The following is a 13,047-nucleotide window of genomic DNA, read 5'->3' on the forward strand; positions in this document are numbered from 1 at the left end:
AAAATGGGTGAAGGAGAAAGATTTCCTCTGCATTTATAACTTTGGTGAATAGCAAGTCCTTATTATTATTTTTTTGGGGGGGACTATAGATTAACAACGTAGTGATATTTTCAGGGGGACAGTAAAGGAACTCGGCGGAACATATCCACGTATTGGAGCTTCCCTGCTGGCGGAGATGGTGATGAATCTGCTGGAAATGCAGGAGACCTGGGTTCGATCCCTGGGTCCGGAAGATCCCCTGGAGGAGGGCATGGCACCCCTCTCCAGTATTCTTGCCTGGAGAGAATCCCATGGACAGAGGAACCTGGAGGGGCTGCCTTCCACCAGGTCCCCAAGAGTTGGATGCCCTGGTACTTTTAGTTTTCCAGGTAGTATGGGTTCTTACTGAGCACACCCAGCAGGATGTGGGTCTCCATCCCCCATCGTTTCCCTGTGTGGGAGGCACATCTCCTGCTTCTGGGGCAAGGGTCTGTTGCTCAGCCAGCCTGCTTGGTTCTGGGGGTGGGCGAACCTGCTTTCTCCAAGGATACCTAACTGCCAGGAGGCTCCGGTATATCTCCACGTATAATCCCCTAGTGGGATGGAGTGTCGAATCACCCCTTCTCTCCGCATCCCTTTTGCTGGATCTCTGCACTCCGGTTAACATTCTCAGCTGCCCGCCCCGCGGCCGGCAAGGATGCCGAGGCCGCGCAGAGCTAACTGCAAAGAAAAAAAAAAAAAAAGCAAGTGCAGAGAAGGAATTCTAATTGAAACCAGTTGCGTCGGAGGCCAATTTGCCGACCGGGAAGAGGTCCTCGGCTGGCGCTGGGGGCGGGGGCGGGGCGGGGGCCTCCGGGTTGCAGCCGGCAGCTGGGGGCTGTCCGTCCGCTGGACGGAGATCAGACCTCGCCCCGGGGCCGGGCTCGCTCGGGAGGACGGGGCCGCGATTTCTGTGGCCTTCGAGAGAGACACAGCTTGGGTGCTTTACACCATATAAAGTGCGGGGAGAGACTGGACTGGGTGGGCCCGGAGAAGCCTTCTTAATGATAATCCCTGAAAACCAGGATTTTTTTTTTTCCTCCCCTCTAGAACCATACATCATTGTCAAGCGAGAAGATTAAACTTATTGTTTCTTTCTTGAACCGGCAACTCAAGGTGAGTGGAAATGTCTTGAAATGCAAAACAATCCAGCAGACAAAGTGCGGAGGAGATGGGGACCGACAAGACAGGCTTTCTCCCTGGGTGTTTTTTAAGGGAATTCGGGGGAGGGGGAGGCGGCGGAACGCCCCTGAAACGGAGACGCGCGAGTGATACCGGGCTCAGACGCGTCTGTCGACGTTGGGTGTTTTATTTCAAGGCTGGGAAGGAACGTTATTTTTGCTCCATCACTCAGACCATTAGTTGCGCGGGGGCGGCGGGGCGGGGGGTGGAATGGGACTGCAGGATAAACGGTGTCATTTATTTAGAATGAAATAGAATAAGGAGGGGGCCTCCCGCGCCGTCCTGACAGGCTCCGGGAAGAGAGCCTACCACTGCAGGGACAGGAAGAGAACCATCTGGTGGAAAAGTGTTCAGGAAATTCAGCCTCTTGTCTGGCCGAGTTTTCCATATGCAGATGGGGGCCAGGCGCTCGGCGTTTCCACGTGGACCCGACGTGTGGGGCGTGCCTGCGGCTTAACCTGCTCCCTTGGCTTCCTCTGGCGGGCAATTTGTTCTGGTCAAGCTGCATTTCAATCACTGTGTGTCCGTGTATGAGTGTATTCGTACACTTAACGTGTGTGTGTGTGTGTGTTCGTCGTTCAGTCGTGTCGGACTCTCTGCGACCCCCTGGACTGCAGCCCCCAGAGGCTCCTCCGCCCACACGACTCTCTAGGCAGGAATACAGCAGCCGATTGGCATTTCCTCCTCCGGGGGAATCTCCCTGACCCAGGGGTCAAACCCGGGTCTCCTGCATTGCAGTCAGACTCTTCAGATGTATGTAAATATTATATATAAACAGTATATATAAGTATTATCCATAAATACCTATATAGACAAATGTAAATACTGTATATATACATTATATGTAAGCATTATGCATAGACATCATATACACACATATTTAAATATTGTAGTCTATATACCATGTCTATATATATATGGCACAAAACAGGCTCTTAGTCTAAAAGTTAACCACCTGCAAGAAGTCACCAGCTAATCTCTATTGGTCCTCATTCAGTGAAAGAGGAGCAGGAGAGCTCTCGGCTACTGTATGTAGTGGAGGAGGAAATGGCAACCCACTCCAGTATTCTTGCCTGGAGAATCCCGGGGACAGAGGTGCCTGGCGGGCTGCGGTCCGTGGGGCCGCAAAGGGTCAGATACAACCGAAGTGACTTAGCATGCATTGTATGTCGAGATACGTAAGTATTTCTATAGACGTTGTATGTGGACACTGTAGACATTTTTTATCAAAATTGTACAAAGACTATATATATAGACATGGTATATAGAAACATATAAACACTGTAGTCGACATTGTATATATTATATATAGGCTACATAATATAGGTATTATATATATATATAGTACTAGGTCTAGTGCTAAGTCACTCAGTCGTGTCCGGCTCTTTGTGACCTTATGGACTGGAGCCCGCCAGGCTCCTCTGTCCGTGGGATCCTCCAGGCAAGAATACTGGAGCGGGTTGCCGTTTCCATCTCCAGGGGATCTTTCCAACCCAGGGTTTGAGCTCAGGTTTCCTGTATTGCAGTCAGACTCTTTAAGCATCAGAGCTACCAAGGACACCCTACTCTAAATATTATATATAGACATTGCATGCAGACATTATACATAGGTATCACATATAGATGTTGAATATATATAAACACTGTATATAGACATTGTATGTTGACATTTTATATATAATTTTATACAGACTATGTATAGACATTGCATAGAAACATAAACACTTGTAGACATTATATACATTATATATAAACAGTATATAGTAGAAGCATTACATAGAGACATAATTATATACAGACATATGTAAGACATGTATAAACATTGCTTGCAGACATATATATAGATGGATAGATTATGGAGATGGGTTGGGAAGATCTCCTGGAAAAGAGAATGGCAACCCACTCCGTATTCTTGCCTAGAGAATCCCAGAGACAGAGGAGCTTGGTGGGCTACAGTGCATGGGGCTGCAAAGAGTCACACACGACTGAGTGATGAATGCTTACTTATTTTATTATATGTAGACATCATATATACTTAGATAAACATTGCATATAGACCTTGTAGGTAGACATTTTATATAAAAATTGCATACAGACTATATATAGACATTGTATACCGATATGTCTAAACATTGTTTGTAGACATATGTAGATGTTATACATAATTATATGTATACACATTGTATATACATGTTGTATATAGATTTTACATACAAACGCTCTATGTAGATGTTACATATGGACACTATTCATAAGCATTGCTCTGACACTATATATAGATGCTATGTATAGCATTGCATGTCGACATTATACATAATTTTATATATATATACATATTGTGTATACATGTTGTATATAGATTTTACATATGAACGCTCTATGTAAATGTTACATATGGACACTATACATAAGCATTGCTCTGATACACTCTATGTAGATGCTATGTATAACATTGTATGTAGACATATGTCGACATTATACATAATTATATGTATACACATTGTATATACATGTTGTATATAGATTTTACATATAAACGCTCTATGTAGATGTTACATATGGACACTATACATAAGCATTGCTCTGATACACTATATATAGATGCTATGTATAGCATTGTATGTAGATGTTACACACAGGCATTTTACATAAATGTCTCGTGTGTGTACACATGCATGTGTGTGTGTGTGTGATCTGCTCATTCATGTCCCACTCTTTGCACCACCGTGGACTGCAGCCCTCCAGGCTCCTCCGTCCGTGGAATCCTCTAGGCAAGAACAGTGGAGTGGGTTGCTGTTTCCTCCTCCAGGGAATCTTCCCGACCCAGAGCTTGAACCAGTGTGTCCTGCATGGGCAGGCAGATTCTTTACCGCTGAGCCTGCGGGGAAGCCCACCGCAGCCCGCAGCGCTCCCTAACAGCTCAGTCACATCAAACCAGCCTTCCGTCCTTAAATGACTTGCCTAATTGCAGACGGCATTTGAGTTTGGAACCCTTGATTTAGAGAAACACACCTTTCCCACACCCAGGGCCCAGGCCCTCAGTGGACATTGGTTCAACACTTGCTAAAACATCTTAGAAGGAAGTGCCGTCTCCTTGTATCGGGGTGTGTCCATGGGGCTGCCCTCAAGTGTACGTGAGCCTCCAATCTGATGCTTTTCAGGCATCTGAGTAGCAGGCCCCGTGTCCAGCCTGAGCCGGCCGGGGAGCTAGGGCGGTGGCCCGGATCGGTGTAGACGGCCACGCGGAACGCAGGCGCTGAGTGACCCATGAGACCCGGAGCCCTGGGCGCTCATCAATTGCTCTTCAGAAATTTCTTTAAATGTAAAATGCGATTTGGGAGATGTTTGGAGGAAAAAAAAAAGAGGCAGGCAAGTCCGAGGACATCAGCAGATGGAGCTGGGGGGGAGGGAAGCGGATGTGCTGGCCTCGATGAGACCCGGAGCTCCCCGGAGAGCGTCCCTACGCCGCCTGCGCGTTCCACGCCTGGCAGATGGACGTGCCGTCTTTGCGGGGCTGTTTCTGACAGCGCAGCCCGGAGACCGCATGTAATGAGGCGGGGCGGGGGGACAGTGGGTGGCTGACCTGCGCGGAGCAGGGGGTGGTCACCTGCAGGGGCAAGCCTGCCAGGCCTGGGCTCAGCCCCGACCGGCAGAGACTGGATCCTGGGCAGGTGCCCTGCTGGTGGGTCCTCACCGGAGGAAGGGATCTGGTGCGTGCGGTCCAGAAAGAGGCCTTCCGGGGCTTCGAGACAGAGGACGGCAGCTGGGCGTTTCACACCATTAGTGTGGCGGGGACGCTGGCGGGGAAGCCCCAGGCAGGCGGACAGTGCGGGGGCCGGGGGGCATTTCAGTGGGGCACACGGGGGACAGTCTGTCCGCACGGCAGACGGACAGGAGATGCTGGTGGGAGACAGGGACGGGGACTGCTGACATGTGGTGGCTCGCGTGCACACACCCACGGTCACACACACGTTCACACACAGGCAAATACAGGTCCAAGCATGCATTCAGACAGGAACACACACACCCACAGTCACACACACATTCTTAACTCACATGCACGTACAGGTCCAAGCACGTTTTCAGACAGGAACACATATGCCCACCGTCACACACACGGCCACGCACGTGACATTCTTAACACACACATTTATGTAGGCACACACACACACCCAGTCACACACATCCCTGCCCACACACATGCAAACACAGGTCCAGGCACATATTCAGCTAAACCCACAGATGGGCAGACACAGCCCACAGTGACACACACACCCCCATAGCCACATATACGTGTACATACATTCTCACACACATGCAGTTGTGTGTGCCTGCTTGCCTGCTAACTCGCTTCACTCATGTCCGACTCTTTGCAACCCCGTGGACTGTAGCCCGCCAGGCTCCCCTTTCCATAGGATTCTTTCTCCAGGCAAGAACACTGGAGTGGGTTGCCATCTCCTCCTCCAGGGCATCTTTCCTGATCCAGGGATCGAACCTGGGTATCCTGGGTCTCCTGCATTGCAGGCTGATTCTTTGCTCACCGAGTCGCCTGTAAAGTCCAAATACGTGTACACACATGTGCAAATATTCATAGCCGCACACAGTTAAAATGTACAACACAAGCTGTGTGCATGCACACAGGCTCACATGTTACACACGCACACAGGCATAGACATGTCTGCAAGTTTGCTTGTAGCTACGTATAACAAATATGCATACACTTGTCCATAGGCGTACGCCCGTGCACACACACAGACCCCGATACACACCAGCTCACCCTGGGGGAGGATGGATACGTGTATATGTACGGTTGAATCCCTTCAACGTTCATCTGAAACCATCACAAACTTGTTAATTGGCTATACCCCAATGCAAAAAAGACTTCCCTGGTGACTCAGATAGGAAAGAATCCGTCTGCAATGCCAGAGACCCTGCATTGCAGGTTTGATTCCTGGGTGGGGAAGATCCCCTGAGGGCGGAAATAGCAACCCACTCCAGTATTCTTGCCTGGAGAATCCCATGGACAGAGGAGCCTGGCGGGCTGTAGTCCACAGGGTCACAAAGAGTCGGACACAACTCAGCAAATAACGCTTGCAACACTTTCAATACAAAATAGAAACTTAAAAAATAAAAAAAAACCCTTTAGTGATTATTTCAGTCATGACCAAAGTAATTTTTTTTCCTTTAGGAAGAACTTTATGGTCACGTGGTCTGTTGCATAAACTCTGGAAATGCCGGGTTGAAGCGGCCAAACGGCAAAAACCTTAAAAATCTGGGCAGAAACGTTAAAAGCGGAGTGGCTTTGAGCCCAGCCACCCCGAGGTTTCGCATAAGGCTGTGACAGACTCTGCTGAGCAGAGTCTGCATTTTTGAAACAAGCCTCCTGCCTGCGAACCTTCAATGCCATTTTAGTGATCTGTCTAATCTACCTATTTATTTACCGGGAGCGGTGATTAAGCGGAAGGGGCCGGCCACGGAGGACATGAGTTAAAATCCAGGCTGTTCTGTGTCACAGGAGGCCACCGCCTGCTTGTACCCCTCCCCTCAATTTTTTTTTTCTTTTCCCATCATCTCACAAATCCTCAGATAGAAAGTTTGAGTTTTTTTTTTTCTTCTTCGAGACAGAGCTTGTAATAATAATAAACCATCTGGCTTACTCAGACATGAAAGATTAAAATGATATACAGTAAGAAGCCTGCCCATTCAGTTGCTAATGTCTTAAACCACAACTCCAGCGGCAAGCCAGTCTTTGGAGGCAAAAGGTAATTAAAAGACCTCCTTGCAGAGATGGGCCGCTGGGAGCTGAGTCCAGGGAGTCCCGGAAAGCTGAACTGATTTTTTGAGACGGGGCAGGGCAGCTGATCTGTGTCCACGGCAGGCAGGGGACGGGTGAGGCCAGCAAGCTGTCCGCGCTCCGGGTCGCCGTCCGGAGGTGAGGCGTGTGTGCATGTTCAGTCCTCTCGGTCGTGTCCGACTCTCTGCGGCCCCGTGGGCTGGGGCCCACCAGACTCCTCTGTCCGTGGGATTCTCCGGACAAGAATACTGGAGTGGGTAGCCATTCCCTTCTCCAGGGGATCTTCCCCATCTGGGGATCGAACCCTGGTCTCCTGCATTGCAGGCACATTCTTTACCGTCTGAGCCATCAGGGAAACCCTAAAAAGTGATTGTCACTAAGTTGTGTCTGACTCTTTGCGACCCTGTGGACTGTAGCCCACCAGACTCCTCTGTCCTAGGGATTGTCCAGGCAAGGACACTGGAGTGGGTTGCGATGCCCTCCTCTAGCGGATCTTCCCCACCCAGGGATCGAACCCATGTCTCCGGCGTTGCAGGCAGATTCTTTACCATCTGGGCCACAACTTCGGTGACGTATATGCGTACAACCTCACCTAAGTCAACCCAGAAGTGTTTCTCCTCTCTCCCCACGATGGTGCCGGCTCCCCGTCCGCTTCCTACGGAGTCGTTTTCCTGCTCTCAGTCGTCTGCCTCCATCAGGGTCCGGCGACCTCTGGATGAAGAGGACGATGTGATGAGTCACTCCCAGGACTGAGTTCCCAGATACCGGAGATGCCGGGATACTGGACTTTTCTGGGTTTGTAACAGGGCAGAGGGGCTTCCCCGGTGGCCCTCGTGGTCACGAGCCCAGCTGCCAATGCAGGAGACATAACACACGCGGGTTCGAATTCTGGGTGGGGAAGATCCCCTGGAGGAGGGCGTGACAACCCACTCCACTGTTCTTGCCTGGAGAATCCCGTGGACAGAGGAGCCTGGTGGGCTACAGTCCATGGGGTTGCACAGAGTCAGACACGACTGAGCGACTTTGCACGCAGGCACACAGATGGACAGAGGTCAGCACTCAGAGGAGGGTGGTCTGGACCCTCTTGGGAGCTCTCAAAGCATTTGAGGCTTCGGGTCAAAATGTTGACACCCCACTCTGTTCTTTGCCCCGGGGGTGTTCAAACCTGCACCTCCCTCCCCCGCCTCCTCTCGGGGTTCAGAAACTGCTCCAGGCTTTAAATGCACTCAGTCATTTTGTTAACATCGTGAATCTCTGAGGACTTCTGGCTTCTGGGGAAACAGGGATGGAGAAAAGACGGGTTGGGTTTGCAAGTGTCCAAAAGCACTGTCTCTACTGACCTCCTCATGGACCTTCCCCTGCGTCCGTCTGGAGGGTGTCCAAGGGACCCCAGAAATCCGACCCTTCTCCATCTGTGCTGCTAATGACTATGAGCATTTTTCACCCAGAGCTCCTGAAGTGACTTCCTAACTCTTAAGACTGCTTGCGTTTTTTTTTTTGGTTTTTTTTTTTTGCTCTCCTCTTGTTTGTGAAAATGCCAGGATGATTTAATTTGGGGATCTGGTTCCTGGGGCTCCGTCATGTTTTGAGCGAATGCACCCAGGAAGTCACTGTCTCTTCTTCCCATCTTCTTGGTGGTGGGGTGGGCATTGGTCCCGAACCCTGGTCAGGTTTTCCTGTCCTCTGAGGACTGACCATGTGGTTCCGATGATCTCTGCCAACCTTGGTGAGAAGCGATGAGTCTGGCTGTCTTTCAGGTCAGAAAACAAAGCAACTGCATTTTTTTCTCTCTCTGGGACCTGCGACGCAGGCTGAATGCGCCCCATTTGGGGGTCTGAGCTAGGACTCTCTCAAGGCGACCATTTTCTGGAAGCACAAGTTCTGGGTTTTTTTGTGGGGGTGGTGTGTGGCTCGTGGTTCAAAAACAGCACCGCAATAACTGCGCGCAGGCTTCTTCTGAGCCGAGCTTCGGAGACGAGGTGCGTGTGTGTGTTGACGGATGAATGGATAAGAAAATGTATTTATATAATGTTCCCTCGTGTGTCTAAACACACAGGGGAATATTATTCAGCCTTAAAAAAAAAAAAAAGAAGAAGGCAATCTTGCCATTTTCGACAACACGGATGGACCTGGAGGGCATTATGCTAAGTGAGATGAAGTCAGACAGAGAGAGACAAATTCTGCATGATTTCTCTGCGCGGCGGAATCTGAAATAGTCAGCCTCACCGAGGCAGAGGAGGATGGTTGCCCAGGGCTGAGGGAGGTGGAACCGGGGAGGCGATGATCTAAGACCGAGGGTCCCCGGCCTCCAGCACCTGCTGCCTGATGATCTGAGATGGAGCCGATGTAATCACAGTAGAAATCAACCGCACGGTGAATGCGATGTGTGTGAATCATCCTGAAACGTTCCCCGCACCCACCCCGGCCCGCGGGAGAAACCGTCTTCCACGAATCGGGTCCCTGGTGCCTAAACGGTGGGTGACTGCCGTTGAGAACACAGCCTTCCAGCTCTGAGAGGAAGACGTCCCACACGGGGGATGCCCACCGTGGGAAATGATGCTGCGCTGGACATTTGGAATTGGATAAAGGGGGTGCTTCCTGGGGCTCCCCAGGTGGCTTGGATGGGAAAGAATCCGCCAGCCAGTGCGGGAGACCTGGGTTCAGTCCCTGGGTGGGGAAGATCCCCTGGAGGAGATGGCAGCCCACTCCAGTATCCTTGCCTGGCAAATCCCGTGGATGGAGGAGCCTGGCGGTCTACAGTCCACGGGGTCTCAAAGAGTCAGACACGACCTAACCGACTAAACAGCAGCAACGACACGGATCTTTGGCAGACAGGAAGCATCGGAGCTGGCAGAGACCCAAAGTCCTGTCTTTCCATCTCAGCTGTACAACCCCCCTCGTCAGATCACACATAATCACAGTTTTGTGCATTACGGGGCCTGGGTCACAACGACACAAATCTGTCACAAAAGCCGCTGGAGGCAGTTATGGAAATGGAGAGCCGTGGCTGACTGCCGATAAAACTTTATTTACAAAAACAGGCAAGGGGCCGGATTGGCTGCAGGGAAAGTCCTGGTCTGAATCTTTGCCTATCAAAGTGGGCTTCCGGGGACTTCAGTGTCCCCACTGCCTGGGAACAGCCTCACGGGGTTCACACACCATCTCCCCACTCCCAACCAGCTGGACAAAGCTCGGGCCGTGAGATGTGGGCACATGGGCACACTCTGATGTGGAGTTTGGCTCCCGAAAGGGGTTTGGAGGTGGTGCCAGACATTGGAAAAGACCCTGATGGTGGGCAAGGTTGAAGGCGACAGGAAAAGGGGACGACAGAGGATGAGGTGGATGGCGTCACCGACTCGATGGACATGAGTTTGAGTAAACTCCGGGAGTTGGTGATGGACAGAGAGGCCTGACATGCTGCAGTCCACGGGGTCGCAAAGGGTCGGACACGACTGAGCGACTGAACAACAAAAATAAATGACAACACCTACAGCATTTATTCCTTTGTTTTTCCGAGGCGCTCTCTGCACTGACGGCGATTTTAGCGTGTGTGTATCAGTCGCTCAGTCATGTCTGAGTCTGTGCGACCCCGTGGACTGTAGCCCACCAGGCTCCTCTGTCCTTGGGATTCTCCAGGCGAAAACACTGGAGCGGGTGGCCTCGCGCTCCTCCAGCGGATCTTACCAACCCAGGGATCGAACCCGAGTCTCCCACACTGGCAGGTGGGTTCTTTACCATCTGAGCCGCCAGGGAAGCCCTAGGATAACGGCCGCTGCTAAGCAGGTCTCGGCCATCACAGCTGCAGCCTGGTTACGCGTGCAGCCTCCAGATGTTAAGGGGACAGAGAGAAGGTCTCGCGATGCAGGCGTCAGGCAAGCGTGCCTGCACCCCAGGCGTCCGAGGGGGGCCCTAGGGAGAAAGGGATGAACACATCGTGACCTGACCCTCTGGGAGAAATCCAGCCAGGAAAGCAGGAGCAAGTGCTTGAGAGAGAGACAGAGAATCTCGTTATCTTAACAGCTGTAAATCCCAATTATTTCTCAGACAGTAAAATCCACTCTAAAATATACATACTTAGAAAAAAAAAAAAGTGTGGCACTTTGGATATTACATACGCCCCCAAACCCAGATATCTCAGCGCCTCTCTCTAATCGCCGGCATTTTTTTCTTTTTCTGCAGTGGCTCTGATTTCGGGAAATTTCCACCTCCCCTCTCCTGCAGGTATGTGAGCCCGAGATAGATGACTCAGAACCGAGACTCCTGCGGGCAGTGGGGCTCGCTGTCGGGGGAGGCACAGGTCCCCTAATCAAAGCTGCCTGCCCGGAGCGGCGAAGCGGCTTCTGCAAACTCAAGCGTGCACAGACGCCGCGCCTGGCTCTCGGAGTTCGGATCCCGGTGTCCCTTTGATCCCTCCGTCCTCAAGACTAACAGCCACCAAGGTGCGTCCTTGCACCAAACTCGGGTGGATTTCATTTTTCCGCGAGCACTCGGGTAACTTTCTGGTTCTTGTTTTTTTTTTTTTGTCCCCAACGTCCATGCCATTCTGTGTCTTGGCAGCCAGGAAAATGTAAATGAGCTGAGATTTTTTTTTTTTTTTTTTTAACAAGGCAGGCCCTCGGAGGTGACCCCTCACGGATCTAAGCGGCAGAGTTTCAGGCGTGGCCGGGGACAAACGCTCCGAGAACGCGGGCTCATGTGTTTCATCAGAACCTGCCGCCGTTGGGCTGGGGGGAGTCAGACAAGCTGCTTAATGAGCGGAGATCAGCCCGCGCGGGGAGACCTCTGATGTGCGACACCAGGCGCCCACAAACCAGGCCCCCGCCCCGCCCGCTCCCCTGAACGTAGACAAATAAACCCGGCGGGCACCCGGCTCAAAGGCAGCTCGGTGGCCACCGCGCCTGGCAGAGAAAGATCATCGCCGCCCCTGGGCTCTTTGAAGCTGTTTAAATTCTTCGGAACACGGCCGTCTCCTGTGCTCCCCCCAGCCCCAACCCCGAGCGAGGACAATCAAAGTCCAGCGGGCTGGAAAAACAGCACAGGGCAGAAGCTAGGTGCGGGCTAAACGGCGGCACAGGACGCTTTTCCTCCTTGTATGTTGCTGTTCCTGGCGATCAGAGTTCTGGGTTCGGCGCTAATTAAGAAAAGCCAGTGGGGACTCCCTCCCCGGCCTTCTGGCACGGAACGCGGCCTCGGAGGAGGACGGCCCCGAAATCGCCCCAAGATTTAAATAATTAATATGACACCTTGAGCTCCAAATGGGGGGAAAGTAAAGAAAAAACAGGGAGGCCAGGGTTGGCGGTTTCAACAATGCCCGGGCCAGTTCGATGCCATTTGTTCTGGGGCTGGGGGGTTGGGGGATGACGGCTTGGCTCTTTGTCATGCTAAGGGATCCCTTTGTGGGCGCCGGGTCCCCGGCCCCCCTCCGAAGGAGGCTCGGAGGAGAGGGAGTGTGCGTCCCCAAGCTGGAGGATGGTCATTTAATGGTGTTTAATCCTCTTAATCCGGGCGATCGGCCGGCTGCAAAGACGGTCCCAGAAGCCCCACAGAGCCAGCGCCTGGCGGGGCAGAGCGGGCTGGGAGGGGGACCCAGAGACGCTCCGGGAACGTCCTGTTTGCCACATGGCCTTGTGCTCAGTTCCTCTGCCCTGTGCCCGGAGCCGTCTGACCGCAGGCGAGTAGGATGCAGTTGAAATCAGCTGCAAATCCCATGTCTTGCGCAGTGTCTGGGGAGCAGCGCCAGCCAGATGGATGATGGATGGATGGTGGATGAATGGATGGGTGGATGGATGGGTGGATGGATGGATGGATGGGTGGATGGATGCGTGGGTGGGTGGGTGGATGGATGGATGGGTGGGTGGATGATGGATGGGTGGATTGATGGATGGATGGATGGATTGATGATGGATGGGCAGATGGATGGATGGGGGATGGGTGAGTGGATGATGGATGGATGGATGGGTGGATTGATAGGTGATGGATGAAGGATGGATGGATAGGTGGATGGACAGATGATGGATGGATGGATGGATGGATGAATGGATGGGTGGATTGAT

The 13,047-nt window shown here is 51.9% G+C and overlaps 1 long non-coding RNA gene across 4 annotated transcripts; it reads left to right on the forward strand.

Moving 5' to 3' along the window:
- The first annotated feature begins 810 nt into the window (after positions 1–810).
- On the forward strand, positions 811–12,780 carry LOC122434885. 4 transcript variants are annotated; one of them, XR_006267485.1, is made up of 3 exons: positions 811–1,134; positions 11,174–11,485; positions 11,602–12,780. It is a non-coding gene; the product is annotated as an uncharacterized LOC122434885 (long non-coding RNA). The 4 variants fall into 4 exon arrangements; XR_006267487.1 differs by having other exon boundaries at positions 11,606–12,780; XR_006267486.1 differs by having other exon boundaries at positions 11,174–11,433.
- The last annotated feature ends 267 nt before the right edge of the window (positions 12,781–13,047 follow it).

Source organism: Cervus canadensis, chromosome X, assembly GCF_019320065.1.
Source record: "Cervus canadensis isolate Bull #8, Minnesota chromosome X, ASM1932006v1, whole genome shotgun sequence".
In the NCBI taxonomy this organism is placed as follows: domain Eukaryota; kingdom Metazoa; phylum Chordata; class Mammalia; order Artiodactyla; family Cervidae; genus Cervus; species Cervus canadensis.